The sequence below is a fragment of the Rosa chinensis genome, chromosome 7 (genome assembly GCF_002994745.2).
Source record: "Rosa chinensis cultivar Old Blush chromosome 7, RchiOBHm-V2, whole genome shotgun sequence".
Taxonomy (NCBI): Eukaryota; Viridiplantae; Streptophyta; class Magnoliopsida; order Rosales; family Rosaceae; genus Rosa; species Rosa chinensis.
The window spans coordinates 60,448,295-60,459,553 of NC_037094.1; the positions used below are offsets into that span (position 1 = coordinate 60,448,295).

General features: G+C 36.3%; 1 long non-coding RNA gene and 1 pseudogene across 1 annotated transcript; both read right to left on the minus strand.

The window, feature by feature from the left end:
* Positions 1-2,334: 2,334 nt before the first annotated feature.
* LOC112178310 lies at positions 2,335-4,876 on the minus strand (annotated as a pseudogene).
* A 2,519-nt stretch (positions 4,877-7,395) lies between these two features.
* Positions 7,396-8,512, minus strand: LOC112175503. The gene is made up of 3 exons (XR_002926475.2): positions 8,207-8,512; positions 7,720-7,801; positions 7,396-7,632 (listed from the first exon to the last, which is right to left on the minus strand). It is a non-coding gene; the product is annotated as an uncharacterized LOC112175503 (long non-coding RNA).
* Positions 8,513-11,259: the final 2,747 nt, after the last annotated feature.

Genomic DNA, 11,259 nt, shown 5'->3' on the forward strand with positions numbered 1-11,259 from the left:
ATGGGGAATCAAATTTCATTCAAAAAAAGGGAAAAAAAGAAAAGCAAAATGACATACCTTGATGAGAGGATGTTTAATCACTACATGATAGGAATACCTCCACAAAAGGATGTTTAATCAAATTGAGAAATCTACGAAATCTAATAGGAATATCTACACAACCACATCTACTTAAAAATAGCAAATATAAAGATCAAATCTGAAAGGAAGAGATATACAATAATTAAGGCAATTAATCTTTTTAAATAAGGAATATCTACACAAACATATCTCCTAAAATATGGCATCAGTTACATACAATAATTAAGGCAATTAATCACATTGACATATTTAATAATAGGATTATCTACACAAACATATCTACTAAAAAATGGCAAATATATAGGTCAAATCAAAAAGGAAGAGATATGCAATAATTAAGGCAATTAATCGTTTTTAAATCAGGAAAAATAAATTGATGGTATTAAATTCTAATTTGTGTTTATAACTGATGCCATATTTAAATTTAAAAAAAAAAAACCTATATTTGAGGAATATTATCCTTCTTCGACGAGAAGGGTAAAATAGTCAAACTAAAAATACGAGAAAAAAACTTAATTATAGACTTAAAACCTATACGGTAGGTTTAATTATGTGAATGGGTGTAGATTAAAAGAAAACATATGATTGGGTTTCCCTTAAAAGGAGCTTCATTTTTTGGGTTTTTTTCTAATCTTAACATCTTTTAGCATTATTTTTGTACCGATCCACTTGGTAAGTTGTCATCTATCAAACGAAAACATCTACAACGTCTCCATATCTCCATCACAACTCTTTTTGGCAAACCATTCGCTGCTTCGCACCCACACTCTTGTGGGTTCAATCTCTGTCAACCCATGTAAAATATTTGGGAGAGTAATTCGTCATGATTCGCATATTTCTAAGGATATATAAACTTAAATAGGGTTGATTATCTTTATAAAGGTCAAAACGATGACGAGCCTAGCTAACTTATTCTTGTGCATAAGACTACTCGAACATATGGGTTAATGTCGAATTTAATGATTTTCTTATTCAATTCTTCATATCATATAAGATTCCTATGTCTACGAGTGTGGTCTAACTTATTCATCATATATGAAGAAATATACATTCAAAAACTCATAATATGGATAAAAAATAAATTGATCTGCCTAACCATTGGATACGATGATTGTGAGGCATAATGACTATGCTAAATAAATTAGCCACTTACGTCCTTGTTTTGACCTCGATCAATCATATTGCCCTAATTACCTTGCCCTTAAATGTCTGTATCCACTTCTCATGACTCTTGTTGGTAGGTCGACGTTCGATTGTGCAATTTCATGTGTTCTAGTTTTGTTTAATTACGCTTGTAAAAAAATTAAAAAAAGAGTCAAAAGTAGTTTGTTCGATTGTTTAACTTCACTTTTTATTAAAGTGATTCATATCTATTTAAAAATTAAATATAATGTCTATGAACTTGAAAATATTTTCCATTCAATTTTATATAATGCAGTGCACGTTTGTTTTGTTTAAGTAATGTAGTAGGGTAATTTGGAATAAAAGAAGAAGTAATGTAGTGTTATACAAAAATAAAAATTTAATATAGAAATATTTAATTACAAATAAAAAAAATTTAAAAAAAACAGCTCGCCATGGCTACCAAGAATGTCCAGATCCATTTCTTTTCTTGTATTGAATTATTGATGTTGAATCTTGTGTACACCACAATAAACTACAGAGATAAGAAGTTCGTCTGGGTTCCCACTGAGATTTCCAGCAAATGAGGTCCGTATCAATCCACCTCTGGCCCATTGCATCACCATATATAATTGACAAATCCAGAGACATCGATCGGAGCTGGTATCTTCATGCCTCAAAACCCCGCCGTCAGCCTCTCGTAGTCCAAGCCGCGTCTCACCTTGGTCGATCGTCCCCCTCCATCATCGGTTGAGAGAGCATCATTACCCTGGCAGAGCCACGCCCGGTCCTGAGATTTTCAGACCTGAGGCAAACTCTAGGAGCTGGGCCCTCAAATCGTAGTGTGCATTAAAAAAAAAATCTGGAACTAAAGCTATAAACTCAAAATCTGATAGTAAAACAACAAACAACATGTAATATCCAAAAATATTTAGATTATAAGTCAATAATATATCCTAAGATGTCTTAAAACAATATTTAAAAGATTAAGTTAAAAATATAGCCAAATTAAAAATATAAGAAAAAAACTAAAGATGAACTAGACAAAACAAAACTAAAGCTAGAAATGTTGACAGGAAGCTATATTTGGATATCATCATACATCACACGCTCCCTTGAAGCATCAAATGTTTACTTAAATACCACTCGCCTCGCAGTTTTGGAGGCAAACGTAGTAATTAAGTTTGCATAATCAAGTTTTTCAACCACTTTTTTCTCAATTGATAACATAGCCAATCCATTCAATCTTTCTTGTGACATAGTTGATCGAAGATAAGTCTTGATTAACTTCAACTTGGAGAAGCTTCTCTCTGCAGATGCAACTGTAACTGGTATAGTCAGCAAGATTCTGTAAGCAACATAAGCATTCGGAAAACAACCATCCATCTTCTTCAAATAATTCAGCACATCAATTGCTCTTTTTGTTTCTCTTGGTAAAGAGCACTTCAAGATTTTTAACTCCAAAAATAAATCATATCCATCAATATCTGAATGGCCATTATGTGTTAAAGAATTCTCAAGATTGTCACATGACATCGTTAAACTATGATCATCAGCAGACTTTAACCTCTCCAAACTAAACAAAAACCCAAAAATTTCTTCATATTTTTGAAATTGTTCGAACCGAGTTTGAAGTGAAGAACGGGCTTGATCAATTATAAAGAGGAAGTAATTAACTCTAAAAGATCGATTCTTCAGATGATTGCATTACCTCATCACTGCCACTGTCATCAAACTGCTTCTTTCTTCGAATGATGCGTTTTTCGCGGAATACAGCTTCAATTCCCAATTCACTTGCCATTTGTTTAGCTTCATCCATGGCCATATCAAGCCCGGATTCTCTATACTCTTCAAGAAACAAAATAAGTCCATTTAATTCTTTAAGAGCAGCATCAATATCCATATTTTCAGCTTGAAGACATTTACTCACAGTGTTGATCGCATATAACAACTGATACCAAATTACCATGCCAAGCAAAAACTCAAAGTTCTCAAGTTCATGTGTTACTAAAGACTCAGCTTCACTCTTTGTTTTCGGATCTTCACTAGTATTTGCCAAGTCAACTAAAGCATCTCTTATTTGCGAAGTCTGCTCTTTTATAGGTTTGACACTTTCGACATGACTTTCCCAACGTGTTTGTGACAATGGCTTAGCTGTCAAACCTTCCACATGATCTTTGAAAATCTTCCAACGCTTGGTAGAAGAAGAGAACAATGTGTAGATGCGTTGTATCACTCCAAAAAATGACATAGCTTTAGGACAACAATTCGCCATATCACATAATGCCAGATTAAGACTATGACAACCACATGGAGTATAAAAATCTCTAGGATTTATTTCAAGTAACCTGCTCTGTACACCTTTGTGTCTCCCTCTCATATTAGATCCGTTGTCATACCCTTGACCTCTTATATCATCAATATCAAGTTCAAGATTGCTTAACACATTTTTAAGCTCGGTAAAAAGTCCATGCCCTGATGTGTCATCTACCTTCAAAAATTGTATCCAATATTCTTCTACCACTGCAGAGTTTGCTGAATCATCCACGCATCTTATCACAAGAGACATTTGCTCCTCGTGACTCGCATCTGGAGTACAATCCAGTATGACTGAAAAATATTTTGCTTGTTTAACTTTTGTAACAATTGAAGTTCTCACGTCATTTGCCAACATCTGTATCAATTCATTTTGAATTTTGGGACCAAGATATGTATAATGGATCTGACATGCTTGACTACGCCGAATGTGCTCTTCCATTATTGGATCAAACTCAGCAATCATTTCAATCATTTGCAAAAAGTGGCCATTGTTTTCAACATAAAGCTTCTCACAATCTCCTCGAAATGCCAAGTTATTTTTGGCTAGTCTTTGCACCACAGCGATTATCCTCTTTAACACTTGTCTCCAATGTTCTCTTTCTTTATTGATTTCTACTTGCAAGCTTTCATCAATTGTCTTATTTTTTTGCAGCCTTCTTTCCAATTCAATCCAACTTGTCATACAACTAATATGCTCCTTACTAGCTTGATGATTTCTAAGACTCCGAGACAAATTATGCCAATCTTTGTATCCTTCATTAGCCAATTGGCCAATTAAAGTCATATTTCTTTGTGTCTTGAACAATTTGCAACAAAAGCAAAAAATCTTGTCTAAAGAAATAGAATATACTAGCCATCTTCTATCACTTTTCTCCCCATTTGGCAACAACCGCTTATAATGTGATGAATCAAAATGTCTACCAGAACTATCTTTGGGAAACAACTCGACACCATCATCTCTTTTTGGACCCCTTTCAACTAAGAAGTCCCTAATATTTTGATCAATTTTATCCCAAGTTCCTGGATCATCAATATTCAAAGGAAAGCCGCTCTCTTGATTTAAATCTTCATGTTGAACATCTTCAATCATATTGACATCAACTTCCTCATTCTCAAGCTGCTTCGGGTCTTCAACCTCGGTATCATTTAATTCATTCACATTGGCAAGTTGAATCGCTTCTTCATTCTCATTCTCATTCATAGATTGATCATGTTGTTCATTGGCATGGTCATTCTGATTCGCTTCCCTCTTCACTTTTTTATTGCTAGTAAAGTACTTACTAATATCTCCAGCTTGACTTTGAATTAATGCTTCTTCCCTCTGTTTCTTCTTTCTTTTTTGAGCTCCAGACATATATTTAGGAGGCATGATAACAAAGTTGAATGCAACCCAAGACACAAGACTAGAAATTGATTATTGAGAGTAGTGAATTCCTCTTATGTAATTATCTCTATATATAAGTTCACCAAAAGGCTTATTAATTATTATAGAAATAGGATTACCAAACCTTGATGTTTTAGTAATCCTATTTCTAATAAATATTCTAGTAATCCTATTTACATTATGAATCCTATTTATACAATAAATCTCTTAGACGGTTAGGCTTCTACCCGTTTTTTTTTTTTAATTAAAACTTCTTTTTTTTGGGTACACTTTCAAGCATTAATTAATGGGTGTACTCCATTTTCTTTCTTTTACGTCTGAATGGGTGTACACACTTTAACATTATATTATATATTATATATGGCAAGCAGCCAAGCATCATGTATATATAAATCTGTCCAATTCTTTGTGGGCCCCTTAAAATTATGTTTCTTTCCCTTTAATCGGAGAAGTGATTGCTAATTAATGTTCACACACTTTTGTCTTTGGAGGCTGGAGCACCAACACATACGGCAAAAGCTATAAAAAAAAATTTTGGGCCTCCTAGATTTCTGGGCCTGAGTCAGCTGACTCTTGGGCCTCGTGTCAGGTCCGGCCCTGGGCAGAGCACGCGAGACTGGTCTGACCTGCTCGATCCTTCCACAATCTACCCGATTTCAGAAAAATTCTACCCTTCAGCCAAACAAGATAAATTTTTTACCTTGTTTTTGGAATCCATCCCTTTTAACCGTTAACGTTGACCGTTACTATCCATTTATGACGAAAGGACAGTGGGGTCACCTGAAGTGCTGTGATTGGATGTTTGTATTAATATAATAGATGTGCAAATACACTGACGGTGCATAGAATCCGTTAATGCACGTTGTGAATCTTATAACACATTATAGCTACTATGCGATTGATTCATATAACACATTCCATGAAACTTAATGAACTCTATCCAATAGTAAAGAATCAAACCTAATACTCCAGCTGAATCTTATCAACGTAATTAAACGTGCCCAGGAAAAACACATGAATTCAATAGCTCTTTAGACACCATTCAAAGTACCCACGAAAGAAAAAGAACAAAATCAAGCAAATTTCCACTCTGAAACTACCAAATGCAGCTGAAAATCAAATCCAACTCAAAGATTGCAACTCAAATCTTCACATCCAACCCAACCACCCGAAACCAACCCAATAAGTAACTCTACTCCTACTCCCACTCCAACCTCCTCATACTCTTGCTTCGCTTCCTCCATCTTCTCCGAAACTAACCCAATTAGTCATCTCCACTCTAGTCTCATTAGCACCTCATCTTTTCACATCCTAATTCAAAGAAACATAAACGAAGGCAGCGAAATTGGAGTAAGAGCTTACCTTATCAGCCTCCATTGAAGCCAAATTCGAGCTGAGCACGGAATCGTAGTTGCTACTAGCGTTGGCCCCATCATTGGGGTATTTGGGTTTCTGTTTTGGCCGGTTTAGGTTTTGGGTATTTGATTTATGGTCAGTAGCAATGCCATAAATTATGATGAAACTCGAGTATTTTGGTCATTTTCCATTAAAATTGGGAATGAGGCTTACATCATTTGACTTTTGAGTCTGGGGTCATATCCTTATTTGTATAATTTTTTTTAAAAGTGAATTTTCTGTGTTTATATATTTGGTCATGTGCTATTATGTAATTTTCTGATTAATATTTAGAAATCCTCTTAAAAGCTTTATCCTCAAATTTCCTATGATACCCTTAATGTCTTTTTTTTTTTTTTTTGCTTATCATCTTCATCCCTCCACACAACCCACACCACCAACTTCGGGCCACCTCCGGCACGGTGACCGCTTAAGCAAACTGAGATAGATTTCCTCATCCCAAAAGCATCAATTTCTTATTGGCTCGTAACCTCCAAATTTATTTAGTTCTCAATTTGAATAATCAATCTCTAAATGCCATTAAATTCCTGCATATTCTGTTCTTAATCAATTCTCATACACGTCTGTGGGATATTAAACTATTAACCTCCATTCACTAGCGAGCTAACAAGTCACCTTTGTCAGCAGGTGACAAGCTAGCCACTATATCAGAATTCTGATTCGTCAATTATGCAGATCATTTTTTGTTTCATTAACCAAAGCCCTGAACTCAAGCGCGGAGTTATCGAGATTTAATTTTCAATAGTAAAAGTCCATATAAATCAGGTCTTTTTCGTTCAGCCCAGTAGTAAAAGTATCCTTCTTTAAATCATAATCTACAATAAAAAGTCCATATAAAGCTAGAGATTTAATTTGAACTTGAAAAAGATTAGCTAAAGTTGAATTCATTTTCATGATAGACGAGTAGTAGTGAGCTTGTGATTTAACCCAATGTTTTAAAAGGCTGAGACGTTTTCGGGAGAGCCTCAGCAAGGCGTTCGCCTTGAGGTGTAAGGCGTAAACTTTATGTATAAATTAGTTGTATTTATGTATATAACTAGTCTTATATATAGAACATGTATTGTAACCAAAAACTAAAATTTGACAACCAAAATCAGACTACTCCCTCCCAATTACACAATGAAACTCAGAAACCAATCACACAGACTGAAAAAAAAAAAACAGAAGTTGGGAATTGTTTACATACAATTCTGATGGCAATGGCTCAAAAGCTTAAAAGCTGATTATCAGCATCATTGTTACTGGCTTCACTTAGATCCCTCAAACTTCTCCTTGAAGGAGTCTTGTCTATGCAGCCACATCATGTGCCCCTGAAACTCACAAAACAAACATAACTGTCACGTCACAACACAAACATAACCGTCAGTTTCTCTATAAGATAATAACAGAAGCTATACCAGAAGCTAATTATCAGTGATTAGTACTCTAGCCAGCCTCACTATACTTGAAGGTGTTTGATCTGCCATACAAGGAACATTACTGCAATAAGTAGAAACTTAATTGAGAAAGCAATTATGCTAGAGGTAAAGCCAGTAACTTTGGCCATAATGAAACACCACTCCTTTGTTTTGATTACAAAATGATTACCAGAAACACATGATAATCCCAAATTGCTATTATATATGAGTAATATGACCAAAGCACATGATAATCCCCAACACTATGGTCTGCATATTCTGCAAACCTTGCCAATACCCATGTTCTTTCCCTCATTTAGTATCAATTGCTATCACTGCACTGATTGTTATTATGATTTTCATTCATTTATGCTATTATCATAATCTCACATTCCCAGTTGCACCAAATTGATTAATTGAACAAGAAAAAGAGAACATTTGCTGCAAATCTGATTCATCAGCAAGATCGAGGAAATCAAATTCATACCTTAAATCCTTTGCTGCAAATCCGATTCCAACTCTCCAAGTGAGAAAATCTCTTGCTCCAAGTGCGAAAAAAAGCCTCCTTTAGAGCCAAATCCTTGAGAAAACTTATGGGCTCTTGATGATTTTATCAAATTTGTTGCCTGGGAATTGGGATTTGGAAGTGCAAGAGTCGGAGTTTTGATGGAGGAGGCTGAAGGAATCGAAAATGACTTCAGCTCGAGACCTGAAGGAGTTTTAACTCTCAAAACACCAAAACGACGTCGATTTGGTGAAAAAAAAAAAAAAATTCTCAGGCGTTCGCTTTAGACACCTTGGCCGCCTTTTCCACCTAGTCCGCCTCTGCGCCTCACCTGCAAAATACACTCATTTTCTAAAGCGCCTCGCGCTTTCTAAGCCTTAAGGGGCGCGCTTTTTAATACATTGATTTAACCTGTATAAAGACCAAAGGAGAGAAATCAAGATCAGTATCACCAAGTGCTTGATTATAAGCAAGATCGAACATCAAAAGTAGTATCATCCTCCACAGCCATGGCCAACCATTCATCGACCATTTCGTCACAATGTGCCTCCACAATTCTCACACCGCCGTCGTTACACACGATGAAAGGCCGGCCCATGCATTTCAGATCTTCGGATTCTTCAGGCGGCAATAAAGCAGAGTGGAAGCAAATGGATGACTGCTTCTTCAAGTGATCAAGTCAAATACCGTAAGCCCCTCGACTGCATAACTGTTGAAAAAGTAGACCCCTTTGATGTAGTGTAGCTTCACAGCCAAGTCCACGTTGGTCAGCTCATGGACCTTCCAACCAGTCGATCACCGTTGCTGGCCGGGGCGACGGATGACAGTCTCATGCTGGACTTGAGGCGGTGCATGTTGTTAGTTGATGACACCTTTAGAAAAGAGAAAGGGGAACGGATCCAGTCTTGAATGTGAAACAGTAGAGATATATATGCCTTTAGGCCTGATCAGGACACCCTTTTGTATAATAAGGTCTTCTGGGCAGTTGTGCTAATTTAATCCTCTACTGATATATGTCATGCAGACTTTTTTTTTGTTTTTTTTTTTCTGGCAATGCGTATCATGCATAGATTTGGACAGTTCTGTTTACGAACACAGGTACATTCTTCTAAATTTCTAGTACATGGGTGAGAATGATTATTATTTTTTTTTTTTGGCGGTGAAAATATTTTTATTATTTAACAAACACAAACTTAGAACACAGAAACCCAACTACGAGCCACAAGTACATAATCAAGAAGCAAATAACAAAATCCAACAACAAACAAATTTCAAAGACAACCAGCCCACATGCAAACCCAGCAGAAGAGGAGAATGAATCCGTTTCAAAGGTGCATTTAAGATCTAACGATTACCCTGTGAATCTGATAAAAATTAAAATCAAAGAAATAATTTATTTGAAATTAGGTCAAAGCTCTGTTGAATTTCACACAGATACTTTATTCAGTACGAAGAGTGATATAATATATATCATTATTTTATATCTATATGATCTCTAAATACCTGAATCATTTGTTTCATTTTAAAATTAAGAATATATTTGTTTTTGTTCTATCTAATTTATAGATCGAGTTCATTTGGTGACAACAATTTGAGATTCTAGTGACCGAGTTGAGATTTTTTTTTTTTTTTTGGAAAAAAGGCTGGTGCGGCTGTCCTCAAGCCTTGATTAATGAAACTGCTGAATACAAAGGGGGACATTGTGCCTAAACCCCTGATTATAATAAGTATCTAGAGAACGTCCCAAAATAATATTAGGAGTCTCTATAAAATATATGTATTCTAGCATGCACCAACTTGCAAAGAGTGCTCTATCAGCTACTCCATTTGCTTTGAAATAGTGGTGACATAACGGAAAGATAACTCAACTACAATGAAGCATAATTACTAATATCACAGCTTTCCTCCTATGTTGCAACCGGAAAATAAATCCGACGACACTTAGTTTCATTCTGCCACTAGGAGGTTGCGTCTATTTAATCAAAATGGATTGTCGCTTCGCTAGGTCAGACAAGGCACTTAGAGTGCATACATAGGCATTTAGCCCGACTAGGCCTAAAAAAATACTTGTAGGAGTTTATTACACGCTAAAGGCGAGACAACAATAAACTATAAAAGTAAATAAAATCAATAAAAGACATAAAGAGAGCAGCCCAGACAGAGCCCAAACCCAAGCCTATACCAAGGAAGCAGAAAGACCACCGACGACCAGCCATGCTTGGCCCAAACCTGGCATGACCACCTCCGACAGATAACCCACTATGCCGCACGGCCCTTCTGCCGGAACGCCGCCCCCATCGATCCACCTTCCCCGTTAGACCAGAGAGGAGCGCCACCGATTCCCATCCACCCGCTCCCCATATTAGAATCCATAAACCTCAACCTGATCGGGTTAATCCAATTAGATCGGAAAACACTAGATCCCGATCTTGTCGTCAGCCGCACTTATCCGCCAGCCCGCCTCAGACGTTACAGTACCCATCCAATCCACCAACTCGGCCAGAGAGGAGCCACCCAAGACCCACCAGCCGTCGCTATCTTCCGGTCCCTCAACTCCCTACCAGCCACTGTAATCTCCCTAATCAGATCGAGACTGCAATTCTCGAGGACCGTGCCTCACGATAGACCCAATCTGGATCGAAAACAGCCCGTCCGACGACGGCGCTATAAGGGCTCGCCGCTGGATGAGGATAGGAAAACAATATGTTTGCTCAAGTGTGTGTAGGCGCGTTCTCCAAATTCTTGGTTTCTTGGTTTTTTTTTTTTTATAAGAAAAGTAAAAGGGTGGTTCTAGTTGGAGTTCTAAATTTGATATATGGACCTCTTTTACATATTGAACCTTCAATTTAATTTTTTGAATACTTAAAAAGCTTAGTGAATCTCTTCAATCAATTTTACCTAAACACCCTTGAATAATTAAATATCTATTTTTAACAATTTATTTTTATTTTTATTTTTTTTATCTCTATCAATGCAACAATCCTATTTTTTTTTATATCTATTTTTCTCTCAATTTGCTGCGTGCACACCCTTGT